General features: G+C 37.5%; 2 long non-coding RNA genes across 2 annotated transcripts; one reads left to right on the top strand and one right to left on the bottom strand.

The window, feature by feature from the left end:
- Nucleotides 1–802: 802 nt before the first annotated feature.
- Nucleotides 803–1430, bottom strand: LOC108897103 (uncharacterized). Its single transcript, XR_001963242.2, has 2 exons — nt 1285–1430; nt 803–1180 (listed from the first exon to the last, which is right to left on the bottom strand). It is a non-coding gene; the product is annotated as an uncharacterized LOC108897103 (long non-coding RNA).
- A 3522-nt stretch (nt 1431–4952) lies between these two features.
- Nucleotides 4953–8517, top strand: LOC108897100 (uncharacterized). The gene is made up of 4 exons (XR_001963237.2): nt 4953–5089; nt 6634–6766; nt 7342–7559; nt 7703–8517. It is a non-coding gene; the product is annotated as an uncharacterized LOC108897100 (long non-coding RNA).
- Nucleotides 8518–12084: the final 3567 nt, after the last annotated feature.

Genomic DNA, 12084 nt, shown 5'->3' with positions numbered 1-12084 from the left:
ACAAGCTGCTCTCACGGTAGATCCGCTGGTTGTTCAGTGCGGATAGCTCGTCGATCTTGTTCGGCAGCGAGTTCACATTCCCCATGATTGCGGAGGGAATCGATGGTTTGTAGCGCCTCCGATTCTCCACTAGCTCAACCATTAGCTTGGCCCCGGCCTTGCAGCCCCTGGGTCTCCTCCTCAGCTCCGCTGGGATGGGGTGTCGTATCCCGGCTCGGCCTTTTGTGCACAGAGCCAGCAGTTCCTCTCGTGAGTAAGTGAGGAAACTGGCTCTTGGTTGCATTTTAAAGTTAAAAATATCCATAGGATATATATAAAGCACGCAATCCCTTCACAAGAAGAGTAAAAGAGTAGATGGAAAGAGGTTAAAAAAGGTTAAAAGAGCTATTAAAAAAAACTGGAGAGCCACTGGAGAGGCAGCCAGGTAGCAGTGCCAGACAAGGTTCCTGAGAAAGGTTCATGTTAGAATGACACGTCAGTACGAGAATGTACAGGTGCATTGAGATCAAAATCCCTGCATATGATTTTTAGCTATGTACTTCCACAAACGTTTTGAAGCCCCCTCGTATATGGCACAAAGACAACATAAACTGATTAGATGGAAATTTGTTGTACATAGTGCAATGGATGTGTAACCAGGTCTGAACAAAACTGCAAAAATAAACCTCAAGGTCTGGGATCACCACAGCTAACTAGTGGTTCGAGAGTAAAGACAATGTATTTATAAAGAATAACTAATCAGTCTTAGGCCGTAGAAATAGAGTGACTTCACACAGAGAGTGATACACAGACACAAATCGAGTACTTTTGTTGTAACCAAAATTATTATTGCATTGTTCAAAACACATACCATTTCAATTTCCCCTTTAACAAAAAAAAATAATAAAATAAACTCTGGCCAGAATAAATGTTTTGCTGCAGCTTTAACCCCTTAGTCTTGTTTAGTTTAGTTGTGCACAACTTTAGCTCAGTCCTAACGTCACTTTTAGAGTGGTCCTTCCAGTCACAAATGATGGAACGATCTTACTGATGTAGACGGCACGCAATCCAAGTCCTGCTGGAGAATCGAGAATTCCAGTCGGTAGTCCACACAGCCACGGTCACTCCTGGCTTTAGAGATCGTCACAGAGCGGGCGAACACAGCTCCTCCTTCACACCGACACACCTCACACGGTCCGGGCTATTACAACAAATAATTCCTGATGTAAACAGTGCGGCAAAACCTCAACATTTTAATTCTAAACAGAATAAAAAAGTACAGAAACACAATGTATATGAGCTTACCTATTACAACAAATAAGAGTTTCAGACACAAAACGCTGGAATATCCCAGGTCGGGATCCGGTTTCCCTTGTCTCACAGAGAGCTAACCTAACGTCTAACTCCTGCTGCAGTAAGCATGGAAAAAGGACATAAACAGTGCAGTCCTGCTGCCACCTAGAGAACGTTACCACCAAGCGTTCGTCAACTGCTGTAAAGTGTCGAAAATAATGTCTCAAGTACATATAAAAAAAATAAACGACGTAGTCTGACCATTGGTGTCTGATTACACAATGAAATAGGAGCTCATTATCTTGATGACTTATTGAATACTCATTTTATCTGCCTATGTATTTATTTGTAAATAAATGAAATATTTAACATATTTAATACTCAGCAGATCCTACTAATTTATTCAAATGAACTTTTTAAAATTGCGCATAACACAAGATACTTTTTATGAATTTCAGGATGGTAAATTTTCTTAGGTACCAATTTTTAGGTGGGTTACAGATGGTTACAGTAGAATGTTGACATATCTCCAGTGTTCCTACAACAATAGGGCTGAAACTCTGACTTTTTCAGTGCAGCCATCAGTGAACTTGGCCTACATATCAGAACTGATCATGGAAGGGAAAATGTCCAGAAGTTCTCTACACAATCAGCGACTCGAACACTTCAATCGAGACTTGAACAGAAACTGTCGTGATGTGTTTGCACCCATCTTCTATGAACTAGAGCCAATGGAGGCCTTGAATGTAGACAATGAATCAGATTTATTTTGTGTTCATTATGTGTACAGTCCCAGGATTAATCACACATTAGGATTCAGTGTCAGGATAAACAGCTTTTCTCCCCCTGGTGAGGTTCCTGGCTTTAAGACGTTCCCCAACCTCCTTCTCTACAGGTGTGTTGCATAAATGCACAAAATAATCATTGGAAAATCCAATTTACACTCATTGTATGGGACACCACCGTCCAATTTTGGAACGGAAATTGGGGATATAAATTTTGATATCAATATTCTGCATTATTTTCCACACTGTAAATTTTAATTAGTCTGATATCTAAGATCGTGATTTCCCGATCCAGGGATCCAACTCACCATTGCAAAGAAACACACAAAACTACTGGGTGTACATGTGTATTTACCATTTATTGATTACTAAAGGGGAATATATAGAGTGAAAAGGTGAAATAAAATAAACAGAAATGTAAGGATTATCAAACTAGCATGGTGAACTAACAGCAGGTAAAATGAGCAGAGTGATGTGGTGGAAACAAATAGGTTTAGTCTGTAACTATAACCTATTTGTACAGAATTTTGAGATGTCTATCAATGGCAAAAATTAAAGTTTACTTTATCATCAACCTTTGTCACAAGCAGAATGCAGGATTCTGTGCAGGCAGTCATGTAATCTGCGGGCCTCGCTTGCATGTTGAAGAAAAATAAGCTCTCATGCAGCCTACTTAAGGTTTTCTGGATAACTTTAGAGGATGCTGGTGTCAGCCAGGCAATTCTAAAAGTGTCAAAAATCTTCAGAATAAAAATGCAGGATTATCAAAAATAAGTTTTAAAAATTCAAGTACTTTTGTTCCTTTGGCTTAACTTGATGTTGCATGGCTTGAGGAATAGGGAAAGTCACTTGGGCATATAGAAAAATTTATTTGCGGAGCACGTGGTGGAAAGAGAACAAAGGAACAGAGAAAATTAAAGTGCATTGTGAGAGGCTGTGTAGCTTGGAGCTGATTTCATGTTTCATGGTTCGTTGTCCTCACTTTCTTTGTCTCAGAACAAAATATAATCTCTTAATAAACTCTAAATAATTAATCTGAAATACCTGTATGCATATTTGCTTTTCACCATGATCAATTAAGATATTGTACAAGATATAACTTGGTGGCGCTAATACTTAAAGAAAGACAATGCATTAATAGAAACATGAATCAAAAAACATTACTCGCAAATCTTAATACAATTAACCTGATTAACTGATAAAGGTGCAAAAGCATAAATTGTGTTCATCATTAGTAATAACTGAGTTGCATTACAAGACATGAAGAATAATCATCATGTTGTGAAAATCCTGATAAACATTATGTCTAGCCTCTTTAGTTAAGCATAGACTTGATCAATAGATGGCAGTATGGTTCCATGGCAAATACTTCAATTAATTCCTCACATAATTAGTTTAGCAACATCATAGAAAATTCACTTTTTTTCACTGAATTACTTATAAACATTTGATCAATAAAATGGTGTGCTTTAAAAAAAATGGTCAGACAGTGATTTCATATAGTTTAAACATTAGGAAAAGTGTGAGTAGATTGTTGTAGTTGATCTGGATGCACAGGAATGTAAGATAATTTACAACCAGAGCTCTGGTGCAGGGAAAAATAAACATGGAGTAGAAAACCCTGGTTAGGTCTGTGGATCTGAGAGAGTCCAGTCTGCATAGTTCTTTTTCAGGTTACTTTCTTGATAAAGAAACAGTTGAATCTTTAATGCAGAGACAAAGTTTGTTGCATAGAATGAAGAGTTGGAGAGTGTTTATAAGTTACATACGAACAATGGTTCATTAGAACAGATTCTCCTGAACATTCTCCTGTCAGAGTTCAATGTGCCATCACAGACAGTGAGATGACCAACAGCAGCACTCATGCATCCCCAAACCACGATACTGTACATGCTGGAGATAATGCTTTGCCTGGCCTTTTGCGTACCCTCACATTATCAGTAGGAGGTTAAAGCTGGAAACTGGACTCATCTGACCACAGCATCTTTTTCCAATTCCAGGCTGTCTAGTTCTTGTGTGCTTGTGTGTTTTTGTTATATTTACAACAACAATATGTGATTATAATCAAATTTATTTGTTAAAACTACAAATATTGGTACCAAAAACAGAGAAATACTGTAATACTCGTAACAAAACAATTTTGTTAATTTGACATGCAAATATTGTAAAAACTATAGTTTTAGTTTAATTTTTGTTTTTAAAAATACAAAAATTATATGTAAGTCACTTTACAAGTTTATGCTATACTTTTAACATGATTGATGAAACGATGCAATTTGAGGTAGGCCTATAATGTTTTCACAAAAAATTTAATTGTGAACCTGAGAGGTTGCCTATCTATTTATATATAAAAAAAAATATACAATTATAAGTCTGTGCAAATTCTCATTTGTCCAGGTCAAAGGCATCTCTAGGTCAACTGGACCAGACACTGGAGAACCCTGCTACATCTGGCCATACAATTATGATAACATTGTTTTTTATAATTTAGGCTATTTGTAGCCTATTGTACAGTGTGTGTATAAGAAATTAAATTAAAAATAAAATTATTGATATATGCTAAGTAACACTTCAGTCCTAATCCTTGTATGCTTTTTGTTTCTTTTAGTCTTTAAATTCTAATGTAATACTTAGTCTACTGGTTTTCTATTTATATTTATTAAAAAAAATAATATTAATAAATTTCAGCATTGTATCATTATCACAGGCTAAACAACCTAGCAGTACCTCCTTCAACTACAGACTTGTACTCTCTCATTGTGCACTGAGTCCGCCTAATTTTGATTTAAATTTTGAAATAAAAGTGCGCAGCTGAAGCTCGTCTCTGATTGGATAATGACACGAGGGCGGGAGGAGCGGGAGAAGCGCGGACTCCTCATTCAAGGCTGTGGCTGACGTCACAAACGAGCGAGCCAGAGCAGCACCGTTTGCAGAGCGGAAAAATCTTCGGATCATTTTAAAAGATTTTGGGACAAATTTCGGGATGAATTTAACACAAGTTTTTGGAGGGTCTGTGGCTGTTCAATTGGAAGGTAAGCTTCACATTTCGGCTACTTTTTTTTCAAGACCAGACAAGCCAGCACCAGTCCATATTTAAGACGAGTAGATCAATGTGTGATAACTTAGTTCAGCTGAAAAGCACAGGGAAACACTTGAAATCCAAAAAATAATCACCTGCATCTTTTGTAAAAACAAATTGGTTACATTAAGAGGCTATGTACTACACTGCGGAGTGTATAGGAATGAGCCTCATTGTCTTTTCAAATGTGTTGGCGCCAACTGCAGTCAAACATTTACCACTTACTCAGCTTTCAAGGCCATTTTTATCGTGTGCACAATGCACCTGCACCGCAAGCTGCTCCTAAAGCTGTTGTTGCGGATTTAAAATGTGCAGTTTCATTATGTGCCCGCCATTTTCACACCGTGAAGGAGCTAGTGTCTCACTTAAATGATCATATTGGAGAGGGCAGGTCTGTGTCATGTCCAGTAAGTGGTTGTAAGCACGTGTTTACAAAAAAGTCATCATTTACTTTTCATGTGTCGGAAGCATGAAGCATGCTCCCCTGATGGTATTGGTGACATGTACAGGGAAACTTGCCCTCAGCCCCCAAATGTCATTGCCAGTACAGATGATTCAGAAAACACACACGAAGCCCTGCCAACAGCTAGTGCAACCAGTGATATGCCAGAGAATGATAGTCAGTCTTATCTCAGAAACATGTGTCTCTTTTACCTTAAGCTGCAAGGACAGCTGCTTATTCCTGCCTCTACTATACAGACTATTGTTGAGGGAATGCAAAATGTGCACAAGTTAGGTCAAGCCTACACAATAACTAAAGTAAGTTCTTTATTAAAGAATGACATGAGCCTATCAGATGAAGCAGTCACTAAAATCTGTGACTGCATTAAAGAGTCAGATTTGTTCTCTGTCTGTCATCAGGAACAATTAAGAACAACATATGCCAGAAATCAGACATTCACAAAAATGTTTAAATACACTGAACCCCAAAAAGTGGCATTGGGAATGGATGAAATCATGACACTAAAATTTGCTTACTACGTACCAGTGGCGGAAACTCTGAAGAGCTTTTTGCAGTCACATTTATGGAAGAATACACAATCACAACATTTTGGAGATCCTGATGAAGAGGTTTTCATGGATTTATATGATGGACAAAATTTCAAATGTCACCAGTTCTTTAATGAAAACCCTGAAAGCCTCAAACTGATTTTGTACCAAGATTCATTTGAAGTTGTGAATCCCCTGGGTTCTGCTAAAAAAACGCACAAAGTTCTTGCAGTCTATCTTTCATTAGCAAATTTACCCATTCATTTGCGTACAAATACTGATAATGTTTTTAGTCTTGTTGTATGTTGAGAATGACTTAAAGCGTTTTGGAGTAGCCAAAGTTTTCTCACAGTTGTTGGCAGATCTGAAATCCTTGGAGACGGATGGAATAAATGTAGATGGAGAAACAGTAAAAGGGGGTCTTTACTGCATTGCTGGTGATAACCTTGGTTCTCATTGCATTGGTGGGTTTACAGAGAACTTCAGCCGTTCTCAATATTTTTGCAGGTACTGTGACATCACGAGAAGTGAGTTTGAGGCTGATCCAAATGCCTGTGGTCCTCCACGCACCCCAGTGACGTATGACACAACTGTTGCTGATCTCCAGGCTGAAAACATACAAGATGTCAGAGGAATAAAGGTAAACTCTATCTTTAATACCCTTGAGTAAACTACTGCAAGTGAAGGACAGCTGTGCATTTTATCCCAACCTCTACAGTGACACTATTAAACATGCAGTCAGGGAGTTAGCCTTTTCAGAAAGCAATACCACAGTTACCACAGACATTCAGTACAAGGGCACTGCATATAAAAAAGGACAGTTTCTTGTGTACAAAAATGATGAGTATATGGAGTTTGGTGAACTTCTACTCATCTTGATTCAAAATTACACATCTGTGTATGTTTTGATGGATATCCACAAACGCATCTTCCTCTCAGAATACCATCTGTATTCTGTGACAGAGGACAGTCTTGGGTTACAGTGTATCAACATTAATGACCTGCCCGATTTCTATCCTTTGGTATCATACATTCTTGATGGATTCCAAGTCATTCCACTAAAACACAGTATTGTGGCAAAATAAAGTCCAATTGAAGCTCATTTACTTCTCACTGTAAATAGTTTGATATTAATATAAGTGTGTCCTGATGCATGTCCCTGCTCTGTTAAGTGTATGTACTGTATATTTTTTCTGTTCTGCATTTCTTCTTCAGCGCAAATATGAGTGACTCAGAGCGAACCTTCCTAGATGCTGCCATCATGGAAGCCCTACCAGAACTTCAAGCAGTAAACAAAAACATCCTGGAAGAGCACTTGCAGTCCATTGGAGTCGAGACGTATGATGATCTACGCTTCGTAAAGGAGGCTGATTTGATGACAGTATTAAGACCTGTACAAGCCAGAAAGCTTCTTTCTGTTTGTAAACAGAAATGTAAGTAAAAACACCATGCAGCACACAACTATTCAAAATCAAAAGCAGACATGGACATTGTGTAACATTGAGAACAGCTCACTATCATCTGTGGAAGCCTCACCTACCCAATTGCTGTCATCACTCTCTGTTTCACCCCAAAGTTCATCGTCTGCCTCCTCCAGCAGCCCAGGACTTCACACACAGTGGGATGACTTTGAAATTCCATGGAGTAAATTTCCTGAGGAAGTGATGCATTCTTGGAGAGAGGGAAAAGGCCAGGCCCAAAACTGAAGAGGCAAATGGTCCGGATTGTTGTGACTGAGATAATGGAAAAAATGCCCTCATGTTGGGAAAAAGCATTCAACTGACGTTGCAAAAAAATGGTGGCAAAATATCCCAGTTCTCTGCAAGATGTAATAGAGAGCGATATTGTTGGAACAGGCTACCATTCCCTTGTCAAACAGTTGAAAAACAGAATAGAAAGCGTGAGGCAAGTGGCGTTAAGGCTAAATATGGACTCTTTCTGTGCAGTCGGACTGTTTGTTTGAGAAGAGGTACTGTTAGTTTTTGCTTTGTTCAATCCACAAGGTTTATTATGGTAATTAAGGCACAACATGTAATTTTTGTTTTAAAGTCTTAAAGGTGTTACTTTTTCTGGTAGAGGGTCTGCCACCTGCTTGTTTCATGAAGATGTTCGTGCTTTGCAGGAATGTTCCACAGTATGGTATAAAACGTACCTATCTTGCATTTATTTAATTAGGATTGTTTTTATTGCTAAAAAATACCTTAACAAGCATTCTTACTTTGAGGGGGCTCGCCTCTCCACAGATCTGACCTTGGCCTGTTGGCATCACCTGATTTTCTCCATAGAGATAGATAAATTACATGGTAACATCTAAGCATGTAAACAAAATTTTTGGTTGTTGTTGTGCGCCTAACACATGTAGCTTGTTTACATGTTGTAAAAAAATGCATATTAATGATGGATGTTAAATAAAATTTCCAAAAGTGATATTTTCCTGTGTTGTCTTTTCTCAAGATGTATTTTTGCAGGTTTATAAGTAAATTTTACATTATAACTTGATTATTAAAGCATAAAAATACAGCATATTTTGAATAGATTTTATGTATAATACACAGAACACCTCCATTTAAAATGCAAAGTTTCACTGTTGTTCTACCAGTTTAAATTAGTTTTTTGTTTGATATTTCCCTGTTAATTTTATCATTTATTGATGCACAATAAGCAGTTATTACATGTAAAAAATACAGAAAATGGTCTATTTATATACAACACTTATGCGAAATTAACAAATTTATTTTGTAGACTTCAGTTTTTAAATGTGATTCAGCTGTGATTTCATTCACTGTAAATCAATTTACATATTTCGCCTGTAAAGTTATCTACTGTGCTGCTGTATTTTTTACAGGAATTCTCTGGTAACCACAGCTGCCGGCGTTTTCCTGTAAAAACAACTGTTTTTTTGTTTTGTTTTTTTACAGTGTATGTCTAATACGCGGACTATGTAAATGCATAGGGCCCCACCAGCCACTACGGGGCCCCAAAGCTGAATGTTCAGCCTCATCTGAGGAAAATTTTTATTACCTGTCTTTATCCCTAAATGCTTAAAAATAAATGTAGGAGTTTAAGAATAAAATAAGCAGCAATGAGAAGCTGTGGCTAGTGTTTTTGTGGCACTCCACTGTCACGCAGTGAGTGATGTCCGCCGACAGGTATGATGGGAATGACTGACAGGTACCCATCATTCCCGTTAGTGAGGATGTGGATGGCAAACAGCGTTATGGCATCAAAAAGAAGTCATCCTAGTGGGGTAGAAAACAAGAAAGAAGAAGAAAAGAAGAAAACAGGGGAAGAAAGACAGGGTAAAGGTAAGGCATTTGTTTGTGATGTGGGGTGGAAGTGTAACGCTGAGTTTTTTAAATCCAGCTTTAGTGTTTGCTTCATGAGAGTTGCCTACAATAAAATTAACATGTCACATGTGAATGGACTGTGCTATCCTGCCATGGGACTGACTGACTGACCAAAGTGAGTGACATCAGACCCATTTTGTCAGATTATGGTGTTGGGGGTGTGTTGTTGTTGTTGTGCAGATGTCTGCTATGTTGTCATCCAGTGGAAGTTGTTGATATTTGCCACTTACCATTACTTTAGGATTACTTATGATTCACTTATTAAGTTTAGTGTGTATTTTATAGGCCTCTAATTAGAAGTGTGCTACTGCTTTATAAGTAACACTAGTTATTTATTAAGTGTTATTAATTGTTTCAAGGTGTGAGAATTTGTGTTGCTGTGAAAACTTGATTTGTGTTCTTGCTTTCAAAATGTAAGTAACCTTTTTTAAAAAAAAAAAAAAAAAACACTCAGTATCTGTTTTATTTATTGACATGTGGAGGATTGTTGTTTTCCTTTCATATCCTATCATTTTTATCAGTTCCAGATCAGATCAGTTTCAGATCTTCCTTGAGTGGCTCAATAAGATGTTTAATTTTAATATGAGAGGTTATCATGAATGTAGCCTGTTTTGCTCATGAAGTGTAATAGATTGTGGCATGTTCGTGGATCATCTAAGGGATTAGGAATCTCTCCATCATAATTTGGTAAACTAGGGGCCCCCAAACAGCATCTTGCGTAAGGCCCCCACAAAGCTAGAAACGGCCTTGACCTAATCACACCATATCCCATTACAGAGAATGCAACCCAGATTTTATCTTTGGAATCAGTGCATCATTGATCAAGAACAGTGCACCCGGCAATCACTACCAGACTCTATTGACAAAAACATTTCATTTTACCGAGCAGAACACAGGAATACCACTGCCTACATCTATTTAATTAGTTTGCATTATTATGTGACTTTCAGTGGTAGAAGAAATATGCAGCTCACGTGTACCACAAGGTAGCAACTAGCAGATTGAGTTAAATTACAGTTTTTGTAAATAGAGTCTGGTTGAGATAAAAAAGAGATGTTTCTGGTTAATGTTGTAAGCAATGTTTCTGGTGGGTGATAGCACATTTTTCTGTGGTGTGACTGACTCAGAACGCATAAGTGTCACTGCTTTACACAGACTTTAAAGGCTTTTAATGTAAAGATTTGTGCAGGAAGTGACAGCAAAGTAGAACTGACTGAAATTAATTAGTCAATTAATTGAGTATTTGTGTTAAAAACAAAACTCTGAGGAGTGATGACTATGTGATTGTTCTGTCCTCACAGTTGCATATCTAGACAAAGTTGGACAGATGGCGAACAAAAAACTCCCACAACTGTCTAGACATACTGTTTTCTGTAAAACTGAACAGTATAAAAAAAATCAATCAATGATCAGAGTTAGATATACACACATGAAATAATGACAACATAAACATTATGGTTTCAAAACATTTATTAACTTATTGTATTGTATTAACACATTGTTTTAAACAACCATGAATTTTAATAAACACAAAAATATAAATTTAAACAATATCTATAAAATGTACTCACGGACAAAACTGTTCCAAGGCTGTACCATAAAGAAAACGCTGCACACTGCAAGCTGCTAGCTGATCAAATAAACCACATGGAGAATGAAAAAAGAAACTTAAAGAAAACAAAACTTAAGGGGATTAACAATACACCAAATCACCAGTAGGTGGCAACAACAGGCCAGGGGACAACACAGTGATTCTGTTTTTTTATAGCTCTGTTAAATTACGCAGATTTTATCATGACAAAAACATGGAGGGAGTATTACGTTTGGATTCACATCAAATAAAAACAGTAACATATCAGAAATGTGTAAATGACTTAACAAAAAAACAGAAGCAAAAAAACTCAACAAAACAAAAAACTAAACAAAACCCTGGAAAAAAGAAATATATACAACCTATTGCAAATAACAGTCTAGTTCTCTTTGCAGTTCAGGAAAATAAATAAATAAATAAAGGCTTTTTTCCTCATTAATTAACTTATGACAGCAGGAAAATGATGGACAGCCTTTGACCTTTTTCCACAGTAGAAGTCTGTACCCAGACAACAAAAGCTACAGCTGATCAAATTAGGCTGTATTAGACAGTGTCCAAACAGCTATAAAACAACTTGTTCCCTGTTTTTCTTTGATCTGCTTTGATAATGAACTTGTTTGTTTGCGCTCACAAAGCACCAAGGGAATGGTGGAATTCAGAACGTCATGAATGTTTCATGATTTAGGAGTGAGACACCAAAGCAAATCAAGATGAATTTACGCATAAAAGACTGGAGATTGCCTTTTAAGTTATTGCAAGAACATAACAAGAGCAACACAAGGGGCACAGCTCATGAGGTCAGAATGGAGTTTTCTTAGTGTAACACAAATGGGATGGAGGAAGAGAGGAGATAACATTCTGTGGGAACTTTACCTTTGATGTTGAAGAGGCGGGACTTCCTGCAGTTTATAAATCACTTCCTGCCAGCACTGCTCTGACCCAGTTATGATGGCGTGTATTTGTTTGGCCAAGGCGCTGTAGTTTAACTTCATGATGTGAGGTTTATGCAGAGATGAGCCC

The sequence above is a fragment of the Lates calcarifer genome, linkage group LG1, assembly GCF_001640805.2.
Source record: "Lates calcarifer isolate ASB-BC8 linkage group LG1, TLL_Latcal_v3, whole genome shotgun sequence".
NCBI lineage: Eukaryota > Metazoa > Chordata > Actinopteri > Centropomidae > Lates > Lates calcarifer.
The sequence above is the reverse complement of the archived record's forward strand: the minus strand, read 5'-3'. Positions and strand labels throughout refer to the sequence as shown.